Genomic DNA, 14,212 nt, shown 5'->3' with positions numbered 1-14,212 from the left:
TAAAACAAGAGTTATTATTCTCTATTCTCCATTCTGGCATGATGACAATTGACCTTTTTTTATTCTTTTCCCTTTAAAAAATCTGTTACACAGAATAAAAAAATAAAATAATCTAATAAAACCCTATTTTATAATTTGGTATGATTTAAGATTTTTTTTAAATCTTGGGCTAACTAACTCAGTTTCTTTGGTACTATATTTTGTCATATTTGTCAAATTATATTATTTTTATTTATTTTTAAAATGATTTTGTTTATTATTTATCATATTAAATAGTCGCCTGATTTTATATATCATGTAATGAACTCTGATTTCTCCTAACTAAAATAAATGAGATTTTATAATTATAATGACTTTTTGTTTTTATTTTGTAGATATATTAGAGAATAAAATTTTTAGTTAATATTAATTTTAGTTTTAGAGTTGTGTTGGTAAATTGTGTGAGTTATTAAATCGTTGTACTGGTAGAGTTTTTTATTGTATACTTAATTTTTACAATTTTATTGAGGAAATTAAAGGTACTACTAGTCAAGGACTAAATACTAACATACACTATAAACATTTTTATATTAATTTTTTTTATATTTCTTGATATTCTACCAAACCGATTAAACTAATTTACAATTGAGCACTAACATTAATAAAACTTTCTGAATAATGCCTTTAGTGGCTTTTTAATGGTAAGGGTTTGCTAAAATATTCTTACTAATAACAGGCTATTATACTGGCTAAATTCAGACATAAAGCACAAAACACTGGCATATATAATTAGTACTAATAATTGTTTTAGTCAACTTTAACGGATGATATAAGGTAGGAAAAATTAAAAACATATAATTTTTAATGAAGTCCAGCCAAGCCCAGATATAATGGGATTAAACCCCACCTTCATGGATAAACGTAACCAAAAAAATATAATTAAATTATTAAGGTTTAAAAGTTTATAGGCAAATTAAAATCCCAATTTTAAAAATATTATTAAATAGATGATTAGAATGCACATATTCTTTAATATAATATTTTATTTATAATCAAGTTCTTAAATAAGATGATAAAGCCAATTAATATAATATTAGTATATTGACAATCAAAAGATTCCATGTGTTATCTGTTTCGATAATCTTTTGAATAAAATATATGATTATGTTATTAATATTAAATTTGTTTTATTAAACAAAATTCTTTTAAAATAATTGAAAAAAACTAAATTATAGCCAGTTATGCTACTTTTATCTGATTCATTTTCTAAATGTAATCAAGGTAAAGAGAAATTTTTAAAATTTTATAACTATCATTGTTATGTCCTAAAAGCTCATTTACTAAATTAAATTTTAAAATTAATAATGCATAAAAAACTAAGATTTATATAACCCCCCCTTCCCCACCACTTAGACCAACTCTAACATATTAGAACCAAGAGGGAATAGTATTATATCAGCAAAAATATCTTAATTATCTTATATTTGATGACATAATTAATTATCATTATCTAACCCCATATACCCCCTTTCCAGACAAAGCACAAACTATTAAACCAATACTGAATATAATTATTTCACTCTAAATGAATAGCTTCTATTTGATATCGTTATCGATATCTTATATTGAATTTCCTGACTCGTCAAGTCATGATTTATAATCTAGAGATATTTTAATTATCTTTTATAGTTTTATTCCCTCCCCGTTTGCACCAACAATTACCAAGATTAAATAGTATTATTTCGGTAAAAAACTGGAATAAAAAATATCTAAAAAAACTGCAAAAGGTGTAGAAAATAATATATATTATTGAATAGAAAATGCAATAAAACATGAAAGCATTTTCCTAAGAAGACTATTTGTTGTTAAATTACTGGACATTATTATGTCTGATAAGATAAATTATTTATAAAAAAATATATGATATAATACTAATTTAATTTTTTTTAAGCTTCATCTCTTCCATTGAATAACCTTCCATTTTCCAAGCTTCCATTTTTTATCCCCTATCCTTTCCCAAAAATTCTATTTCTAACCTTTATTTATTTTACCTTTTTAATAAATTAATTATTTGCTTATACATTTTGACATCATATCATATCAGTAAATACTCAAATAAAGTAACCCATGACCGGAAAAAAAAAATTTATAAATTAAATTAGTAAATTTTCAGAATCGTGAACAAACCTTAACCTAAGAATATGTAAGACTCTGTTCAATTTTTTAAAAAAAATCTAAAATATAACAATATTAATAAATTTATTAAAAAAATTAAATCTTATTTAATAATTGGTGGAAGTCAATTTTTTGTAGACCGTTCATTTTCAATTAAAACCTAAAAAATGTTTGCAAAAAAAATACCTTAATTAGTATATTTTCATAACAAATGATAAATGATCATGAAATATAGATTATTTTATTATCAAATATTTTTTTGATTTAATCTTGGTCGTCTTTGAGCTCGACATTCGGTCAAATCATAATATTTTCAAAATATTTTTAGGATAATGTTTACACCTAAATGTACACATATAAACCAAAAATGAAATAGATTTTGATCAATAACGCCAGCAAAATGTGCCTTACAAGTTTTCTATATCATAAATTAAATATCAAAGAAACCTATCTTTTATAATTTTTAGGTTTATCACATGTATTTTCACTTAAATAAAAAAACAAGAACTAATTAATAATTATTCTGGTTTCCAAAAATAATATTTTTATATTTGTCTATTTAACGGCCTCTTATGGATATAAATTTGTTAAACTTTAAAATTGAAAAATATAATATGAGTTTTGTAATAAGCTAATATATTTTTTTTTCTCCATTAAAATTAAGTAAAATTAGAATCATAATTTATTTGATATTTAATCTCAATTTTTTTATTTAATAAAAAATTAATTTAATTATATTCCCAGTCTTTCCTGCAAATATTTTATTAAAATTTATATATAGTAAAAATCTATTTAAATAAAATGATACCCTTAATAACCATTAAAAGTTATTTATAATATAATTAATGAAATTATTAATTTTTAAGCAATCCTTTAATCAATTAATATTTTAAATATGATAAGTAGAAATTTTTCGTAACATTCCAAGTAGAAGGAGTAGTTACATTTATAATTTGATCTTCTGTCTGCAAAAAATTCCGATAACACATTATGCTATAAATTATACAATCATGATGTATAATATTTTCGACAAATTCATTGTAATAAATTTTCAGGGTCAAATATTTATTGTTTTGTTCAACGATTGCCTTAAATAATGGTTTATATAATAGTAATATAGAAATAAGATAATTAGCAAGTTAACAATAGAAAAATAGGGTTTTTGATTTATAATAATAATATCTATTGAATAAATAGTAAGTAATAATACATTTCCTCATTACATATTTATTCATTCCTAGGTGAATTCGAAATTCTGAACCATCATTGATGCAGATTAACACTATATTGCAAAGAGCAGATATATTAGAGTTTACGTGTATTATCATCTTATTTTATTTTTATTAAAAGAAATTTGTGATATATGCATAATTGAGTATATATATTTATTTACTTACTATACTTATTAAATATTTTTAGAAAATGAGGTAATATACTTAAAAATGCAATAAGATATTAAAAATAACTTCATTTTCAAAAAGCTTATTGCAAGTTAGGTTATCTCCTTTTAAAAATTTAAAACTTTATTTTTTTTTGAATTTTTAAATTGCGTTAATTTGCAAAATCTTTAATAAAGGGAATATGAGCGATTGCCTTATTAAGCTCAAAAGATGTAAAGAAATTTAATTATCCATTAGTTTGTAAAAATTCTACTACTAAAGATATAAATTTGATTGATTTTTAGGTGGTTACCCGTCCTATAACTAATAAGGATTGAACAATTTATGACTCTTCAAAGATATCCTGAATTACTGATTACAAATAAACTTATCTTAACCACCTTGTAAGATTAAAAATAGAATTTTTATGAATCTACTAAAAAGTGGTTTACCGTAATATTCGGAAATATAAAAATCTTCCCAATATTTTAACGCATTTTTCATGTCTTCAAGGGGTGTCTGAAATATGTTTAAATTGTAAATATACCCATCATTGTAATATTGTATCGCGGATTTATATATTAAATCAATGAAATGCAAGTGGGGAAATGCTAAATTACTAAAGGGATACAAAGGCAGATTTCTAATATAATTTTTTAATTTAATTTTTATCAATTTTATATTTATATTCAACTTTATAAAGATTGACGCATTTCCATCTGAGATAACTAAATTGTAAATTCCTTCAAATGACATGTAATGAGGAAGACATTGTTGGTCTATATAAATTGCTTTGAATGACAATTTAATTATTATGAATGACTAAAAAAAATTCAATTTACTTTTTTCAAATCTAGATTCATAGTTGGCTATACCAAGGGCTATGTAGGATAGTAACACATAATAATAGAATAAAATGGAATTATAATAATTTTACTGTTGTTATTGACAATTTTGCAGGATGACATTAACTTTGGGTCTTGAATATAAAATTGAACTATATTTGAATAATATGGATAATAATTTTGAGAATGGGTTTCTCAGCGAACCTTTAAGAATTATATATGATTCATGGAATTCATGAACTTCAAGTAATCCTTGGTATGGTTGTATAAATCGCAACTTTAAAAATAAAGAATTTAAAAAAAATATATTCGACTATAGAAGGGATAAACATTTTTACCATTGTGGCTGTTTGGTTAGTAATATATCTATAATCTTTTAAATAAATATGAGTTTCTTGGGTATTGCATCCCGTATGTTGAATTCGAATTGATATCTTCTTCGGCCAGGATATATTTTAATAATTCAGGATTCGTATCTATATAGAACTAAACATGATTAATTTAGAAGTTTAATTAGAGATATAGAGAATTTTACCCTGTAAACAATTATTGTTTAATTAGATAAAAGTTTATTCTCACTTTAAATTCATCATTTTATATGTAAACGTTAAATTTATCATTTTATATGTAAACGTTAATTAATACTTTCAACTAGTAAATATTACACCGATTTTTAAAAATGGCTAAATCAATATTTTAGCCATCTCGAGATTTTTCTAAATGATAGCAGATAGATTAAGGCCATTTTTTGCAAAATCTCATTTCATAGGTGATATTTATTTAAACGTTTTTTTAATAAATCGGCTAAATAAAGATTTTATATAACATTATATTTTCATGTAAAAAAAAGTTAATTTTCATTAAACAAAATACTACATATAAATATAATTTATATTACCGTAGCGCTATGCCTTAGTTATTAATTTCAAATCGTTTATGTATTCTTTATCAAGGAAATAACTGTAATAAAAATATGACAGATTATTAGATAGCCTTTGTGGTATCTCCCAAATAACTATAACCATATTCATAGATGCATCAGTTCGATATCTTTATTTTTTTCATAATATTCTTATGTAAATTCGTAATATATGAATTTTATTTTGTAAATATTCTAATTACACTTAAAATTAGTAAGCCGTTTAGTATTTTTTATTTGAAAATATAGAGAACTTTCAAATTCTGATTTAAATTTTAAATTTTTTTATGATTTTTACAAGGAGTATGAGAATACAAAGGTTATTTGGTGTAATTTTGATTAGTAGCTTATATGTCCAAAAATAATTGTCATACAAAATAATGAAATACATCAAACCCTTACCTATAATATATATTCAGATATCTTTTATTATTTAAAATTTTATTTATAATCGCTTTTAATAAAAATCAGTTAGCCTGGATAAACTACAAACTTAGTAATTTTCTATAGATTAATATATTTATTACATAAAAAGTATTATAAAAATGACACCTTTTGATCATTATATATAAATTTTAAAATCTATAAAAATTTTATAATTTTATTATTAATAGATGATTAATATATGACATTGTAAATGAATTTTGTTTCTTTTTCCTTGATTTTACTATCTTAAGTTTTTATATAAAATACCTTCAATATTAAATTTTGAAACACTCGACATATAATTATAAGCTTGTCTAAATATTAAAAGAGGGTTTTAATTGTAATACTATTTTATCATTTCAAAACTGTTAATAATATGATAAACCTAATATCGCAATTTCGATATATTTTCCTGAAAAAAACTAATTAAATCCAATAACTAACAAGTCCCTATACCAACTATTCTAAGATATATAATATAATTTTTTATTTATTATTTTTTCTAATGATGCCGTTCTCTTTTTAATTATTTTAGTTAATGCTCTAATATCGAAAACTTTATAAAGCAAATAGTAAATCATGAAAGTTAATAGTAAAGTCTAATCAAATTCCTAATTTTAATTATTTATAAAAAAATTAGCTAGCAAAATATCTCAACATTATCAAAATATAATGTTACAATTATAATGATAAAAAAAAATTAATTATGGTTACAAATATATTTATATGTAAATTAAACTATACTCAGTAGAATTGAAGTGTATATTAAAGTCGTAAACTTTTGGATATGCTAGTTGACAGAAGTTTACTATAAAATGATATATGTATATTTAAATAATTATTATTTAAATCATATAACCTGTAGAAAATGTTATCTGTACCATAGAAATTATCCACATTATGAGCATCTTATATATAAATTTTTTTTAAAAATCACAAAAATATTATTACAGATTAATGAATTTTTTTTAATATTAATTTTACAGTTCAATAATGCGTAGAGAAATTATTTTTTGTAAACAGAACAATTTAAATAGTACATTCACTTTAACTAAATGAAATTTGTTTATTATTATAACAAAGTTTATATTTTATTAAAATACGTCTTATTTAACATTTTTAATTTAATTTATATATAAAAAAAAAGGTTTTAAAAATTTATCCAAGAAATAAGAGATGGGCTGCTTAGAAATTCCCAAAAATAAATTATTGAATTTTTCATTTTAAATATTCAAAAGTATCTTATATTTTTTTTGATTTTAAATTTTTAAGATAATCACTTTATAATCAATTTTCAATGAAATTATCTTCTCTCTTTAATCTAAAACAAAAAAATAAACATTAGGGGAAACCTTGGAGCAAACAAGCCCTAAAAGGGCAAACGTCAAAATTAAAACTTTAAAAATATTGATTAAATTTTAGTTCATAACTTGATTACAATATTTTATAAATCCAAGAAAAAAAATATTTGGAAAAGGGTTCGATTCAAAAAATTTTAAGTTATAAATTGGCAAATAAAATAATTGTTTCAAAATCTAAATTATTTTCTTCATATATAATTAATAAGAGTATAAAAAAGTACATATATTTTAAAAAGCTTAGTCATACATATAATTAATGTATTATCTAATAAATATTATTCATTCTAGATCTTAATGTTCAAAATATAAATTTCACATAAAGAAATAACTCCTTCTACACCTATGTGGCTGGAACTGCTAAGATCACTTGAGAAAATTTAGCAGCTTCAGGTTAGGCTTTCTTTATATCTTCCAATATTTAGTATATATATCCAATCTTGAATTATTCGTTCTAAAACATCAAATAAAGGGCATATTATTATTAATTTTAAGAAATTAAGGTAATATAAATAATTCCTAAATAAAATGATAACATTACTAGCTATACTCTATTGGATAAATTCTCGATTAAATATGCCATTTTTATTTAATTATTCTAGAATCAAATAAATTAATTAATAATTATTCAGAATTGGACTGCAAATTTTTTTATAATGTAAAGGCCAAAAAATAACAAATTTTAAAAAATTTCCGGGGAATTTTTTTTACTTATGCCTTGTTCTGGGTACTTTTGTAGGGACTACTGACAGAGAAGGTATACTCAGGGTCATAAAATCTAATGTACTAAATTAATATTCCACAATAGTAGAAAAATGTTAAAAACAAATCTTTTAAACAAAAAAGGATTAGAAGAATTACATTAAAACAAATATTTTTAAATAAAAATATTTGTTAATACCATTTTTTATAAAAATGAAGAAAACCATTCAAAAAAACAAGTTATATTTTATGTTTTATATTAAATTTTATTTCTACTTTTAAAAAATAAAATAATAATAATAATATATTCAAATGTACAATATTCAACTAGTATATATATACTAAAACATTTCAATCAACTGGTGTATGTAACAAAACATTTAAATTAATGCTCAATAAATTATTTCACAAATTTGAATAAACAACACAATATGTAACAAAACATTTAAATTAATACTCAATAAATTATTTCACAAATTTGAATAAACAACCCAATCAACATTCCCCTCCTCGACAAAGCATTAAGTTGCTGCTCGGTGGGCGCATAAGTCTGTTTGAGTTGTGTGAGTCCATACGTTTTCGTCGGTTAGAAAAGTTGCTGTACGTCATCATTATTATAAGGAATAATTGATAAAATTTGAATATACGGAATAAAATAAACAAGAATTTGGAATAAAATTTTTAGAATATGGAATGATGAATATGTTGAATTCCGTAAGAATGAATTATATAAATATGTGGAATTCCATAAGAATGATAAATCAAAAAAAAATTTATTATATAATATTTCGCGTTTTTTTTTGAAAATTTTGCGTTTTAGTGTTAATTAATTTTTTTGCGTTTTAGTCTCCAATTTATTTTTTCGCGTTTTAGACTTTCGCGTTTTAATGTTAAATTTATTTATATTTATAAATTAATATTTTCAATCCTGAGGTTAAGATATGCAAATAAAATACTATTCATATTTCCCTCTCTTTTAAAAAAAAATTTAAATTTCACACCCTAGTTTTAATTCAAGTGCTTTTTTTAAAAAAAAATAATACTTCATAAGATAATTTTTAGAAAATGATCTCATCACATCTTTTAAATACTTATCTAAAATAAAGATGTTACATAATTTGTCTTCAAAAGCTTTATTTCAAAAACATTTTTATCATATTAAGTATTACTTATAAAGGTTATTTAAATCAAACATGTGATTTCAACCTTTTAATTCATGTTTTAATTACATTTTAATATATTCAAAATTAAAGTTTTATCTTCTTGTTTAGGATTTTTAATGGTTTATTTTTAATTATATCTAAAAATTCATATTTATTAAGTAAATAATTTTTTTAAGGCTTTTTATGTGTTCAAATATGTCCATTATTGATTTACATTTAAGTTATTTTAATAAGAAAATTTACAACATGCCTTTATCTTGGCATAAAATTTTAATTTATAATAACTTTCTTCTTACGTGGATTAGAATAATAAGTAACCATCATTGGTCTCAAATATAGAATTCATAACCTAACGTCCAACTCCCATATTGGTTCTTTCTAGGTTGTCACCTTAGGTTAGGTGCTGGTTATCATATTCCAGTTCAACATCCAGAGCCAGGACACCATGAAGAAAGAAGCATTTTGCATGAAAGAACGTACTAAGGTATGATTCTTGGTCATCTCAATAGATTGTCATCTCAATAAATAGGCAGTCACATAAATAGATTAGGTTCAATAGGTAGTCATCTCAATAGATTAGGTAGTCATCTCAATAGATTCATCAATAGATTAGGTAGTCAACTCAATAGATTCATCAATAGCTTAGGTAGTCATCTCAATAGGTAGTCATCTCAATAGGTAGTCATTTCAATAGGTAGTCATTTCGATAGGTAGTCATCTCAATAGGTAGTCATCTCAATAGGTAGTCATTTCAATAGGTAGTCATTTCGATAGGTAGTCATCTCAATAGGTAGTCATCTCGATAATTTAGGTAGTCATCTCATAATCTCGATAGGTTAGGTAGCCATCTCATGTCCACCACCTAGAGCCGGGGCATTGTCCATAATTAGCATTAAGTTTATTGTCCATAATAAAAAATTTATTTTAAGAAAATGCTATATGTTTTAAGTTATGAATTTCATATCGGAAAAAAAATTATGTTCATCGTCAAACGGAATTAAATAATTCTATATCTTTAAATTTTATATCGTCAAAGCAAATCAAAAAAAAATCTTATGCTTTAATTAATTTTCTTTTTTACTTTTTTAAATTTTAAGGCAAATTTTATATATTTTATCTCCTTTTTTTAAAAAAACGTGCCGGGGCATTATGAAGAAAACCATTAAAAAAAACAAGTTAAGTTTTAGTTTTAATATTAAATTTTATTTCTACTTTTAAAAAAAAAAAAAATAATAATAATAATATATTCAAATGTACAATAATCAACTAGTATATATATACTAAAACATTTCAATCAACTGGTATATGTAACAAAACATTTAAATTAATACTCAATAAATTATTTCACAAATTTGAATAAACAACACAATATGTAACAAAACATTTAAATTAATACTCAATAAATTATTTCACAAATTTGAATAAACAACCCAATTAACAAAAAACATACTAAACGTTGAAAATTAAACTTTGATTATTATTATATTATGAATATTAAATGGTTTTAAAACAAATATTTTAATTTTAAATAGTCTAAGTGAAATTTATTTAATCTAAAGATTTATTATTTTTGTTTAAAAAATTTATTTCAAACATTTTTCTACTATTGTGGATAATTACTTTCGTACATTAGATTTTTTAACACTTAACCCCTCTGAGTAACTTTCATTAGTGTCCGGATAAAAATATCAGAACAAGGCATAAGTAAAAGAAAAATCAGCTGGTCAAAATTATTTAAATTTTGGCAAAAGATTTTTTCGCCTATATATTTTAAATTGGCAATCCTATTGAATATGAATGATTATGAATTAATTTTATTTGATTCAAATTAAATAAAATATGGTATATATAATCAAGAGTTTATCTAACAAAATAGAGCTAATCAAGTTATTATTTTACTTGGGAATTATTTATTTTGCATACCTTAATTTTTTTTCAATCTTATAGCTTTCAAAATATTAATATATGACATATTTTTTTTTCAGAAAATTAATAATAATATATGTTTGCCTTTCTATTTGATATTTTAGACCAAGGTAGATTATTTTAAGATAGGTTATATATATTTTATATTGAAAGAAATAAAGAAAACCCAGCCTGAAGCTGTAACTTTCTCAAGTGGTAAGCAGTTCCAGCCATATAAGATAACGCTATATTTTATTTATTAAAACTTAAATTATGACCATAAAAATCTAGAATGAACAATATATATTAATAAATATTAATTGTATGCTTAAATAAGCTTTTTAAAGTAGATGCATTAATTTTTATGCTGTTAAACTCATATATAAGATATTAATTCAAATTTTGATAAAATTATTTTATTTGTTAATTTTTTTAAATATTTGGTTTAAATATTCATTAAAAATACAAACAAAATTCTCACATTTTATCATTTTTTAATTTTTTGAATCCAACCCGGAACCAAGTCAAGCTCGTTACGGTAGGCTCGTCATTCTCCGAGTCTAGCTCATTTAAATTTAATATTATTTAGAATAATTATAATTTTTTAAAAAATATATATTTTTATGTAATTTCATAAAAGTAAATAAGTGGAATGATATGAGATAATTCAATATTATGAAGTAGTTTAATTTCATTGACGTTTGCATTTTAGGGCTTGCATGCTGTAGGTCTCTATTAATGATTTTATTTTAATTCATTATTTTTTTGCTTTAGTTAAGAAATATAAGAAATAAGAGAGGAAGTATATCTTAGAAAATTGATTATAGGTTATTGCGATCAGCGGCGATTTTCTTAAATTTAGAATAAAATTTAAAAAAATATTAAATACTTTTGATAAAATTTGGGAATTTCATAGCAGACCATCAACCAATTTTTCAATAAATTTTTAAAGCTTTTTTCTATAAATTTTATTTAATTAATTATTATTATAATATAAATAAAGGTAAATACAAACATACTAAATAAATATATATTTTGCTATTATAAACAATTTCGTTTAGTTAAAGTGAATGTACTATTTAAATTGTACTGTTTTTAAAAAAATTAATTTCTTTAAGCAATTTATTAAACATTAGCTAAAATTAATATTTAAAAAAATATTCAATAATCTGTAATAATATTTTAAAATATTTTGTGATTTTAAAACAAAATTTATATACAAGATGCTTATAATGTGGATAATTTATATGGTACAGATAAAATTTTCTACAGGTTAAATGATTTAAGTTTAATAATGTTTAAAAATTCTTATATCATATTTTATTAGACTTCTGTCAAATGGCATATCCAATGGTTTACAACTTTAACTTGCACTTCAATTCTACTGAGTATAGTTTAATTTACATATATATAATTTTTCTAACCATATTAATTTTTTATTAACATTATAATTGTAAAAATATATTTTCATGATGGGTTAATTTTAAAACACCAGTAATATTTACATAAATTAAAATTTAGAGCATTTTATAATTTATATATTTGCGCCATAAATTATTCTAATTCCCTCATCTATTATTTTTTTTAATGATAAATTTAGTTTTTTTCAGGAATATATAGAAATTAGGCTTTATCATGATATTAACAATTTTAAAATGATAAAATACTAATACTCTTTTTATGAAAGTTAAAGTTCTTTTTTAAAACTTAGAGAAGCTTTTAGGTCTTGTGTTTAAAAATATAATACTGAGTGTATTCTATAATAATAACCTACGATTTAGTAAAATTAAGGCAATTTAATTGCATTTTTCATATATTGTATATCATAATAAATTCCATACAGAATTCATTTAAATATTATAAATTATCTACAATGGTGAAATTAAATTACATAAAATATATAGTTTTTTTTATAAATTTTAAAATTTAATTTTAATAAAGATTTCATTTTTATATTATTTTACTTGATGATTTTGAATAAAATTTTATGTATTAAAAGATTTCTGAATGTAAATTATAGGTAAGGGTTTGGTGTATTACGTGCTATTTTGTACGACAATAATTTTCGGACATATTAAGCTTCTGATCAAAATTACACCAAATAACCATAGCATTTCCTTCCCATCCTCCTTTATTAATCTAAAAAAATTAAAAGTTTAAATCAGATTTTGAAAGTAATATTTTCGAAAAAAAATATACAAAGTGGCTATTTATATTATATTACAAAAAGGAAATGTATATATTATGAATGTACATAAGATTTATTTTATTGTAAAAAAGATATCGATCGGACGCTTCGTTGAATATGGTTGACGGTCTAGTTATTTGGGAGATGTCACCAAAGACATCTATTTCACAAAGAATACTTAAACGATTTGAAATACTAAGGCATTTAACGCTACGATAATAAAAAAATCATATTTAGTAATATTTAGGTTAATATAAATTAAAATATAATTTTTTTTGCATGAAAGTATAATATTATTTAAACCTTATAGCCAATTTATTTAAAAAAACGATTTATATAACGAAATGAGATTTTGTTCCTATCTGCTATCATGTAGAGAAATTTCGAGATGGCTAAAATATTGATTTAGGCGTTTAAAATCTGTGAAATTGGTTTTTACAGTTGAAAATATAATTAATTTTTTTTTATATGAAATTATGAAATACAGGTGAATAAATAAAGTTAAAAGAATAAAATTCTCTATATCTCTAATTAAACATATATTTTAAAGGTATAAAAATAATCGTTAAATTTCTTCTTTAATTAAACTTCTAATTTAATAATGCTTAGTTCTGTATACGAATCCTGAATTAATAAAAGATAACTTAGCCGAAGAAGATCGATTCGAATTTAACATACAGTAATCGATTTGTATCCATATACAACCATACCGGAGATCACTTAAATTCATGAATTCCACGAATCATATATAATTCTTAAAGGTTCTTTGAGGTACCCATTCTCAAAATTAACATCCATATTATTCAAGATATTGAACAATAATCTTAATTCAATTCCAATTCAAATCCCATCCTGCAAAATTGTATAGATAACAACATAAATTATTTTAATTTCATTTTTTTTTATTATTATGTAATATCATAATACATAGGCCGTAGTCTCCCCAACTTTGATTTTACATATTGTAATAATTAAATTTTTATTCAAAAGCAATTTATATAGATAAACCAAGTCTTTCTCATTACGTGTGGTTATCTCCAAAGGAAATGAGACGATCTTTATAAGCTAGATCTAAAATATATATGAAAAAAAATTAAAGCAAAAAATATATAATAGAAATATGCCGTTGTATCCCTTTAGTAATTTATTATATCCTCACTTTCACATCATTGA

This window comes from Gordionus sp. m RMFG-2023, chromosome 2 (genome assembly GCF_954871325.1).
Source record: "Gordionus sp. m RMFG-2023 chromosome 2, tfGorSpeb1-WG-v2, whole genome shotgun sequence".
NCBI classification, from domain to species: domain Eukaryota; kingdom Metazoa; phylum Nematomorpha; class Gordioida; order Chordodea; family Parachordodidae; genus Gordionus; species Gordionus sp. m RMFG-2023.
This window is presented reverse-complemented; position numbering follows the sequence as displayed.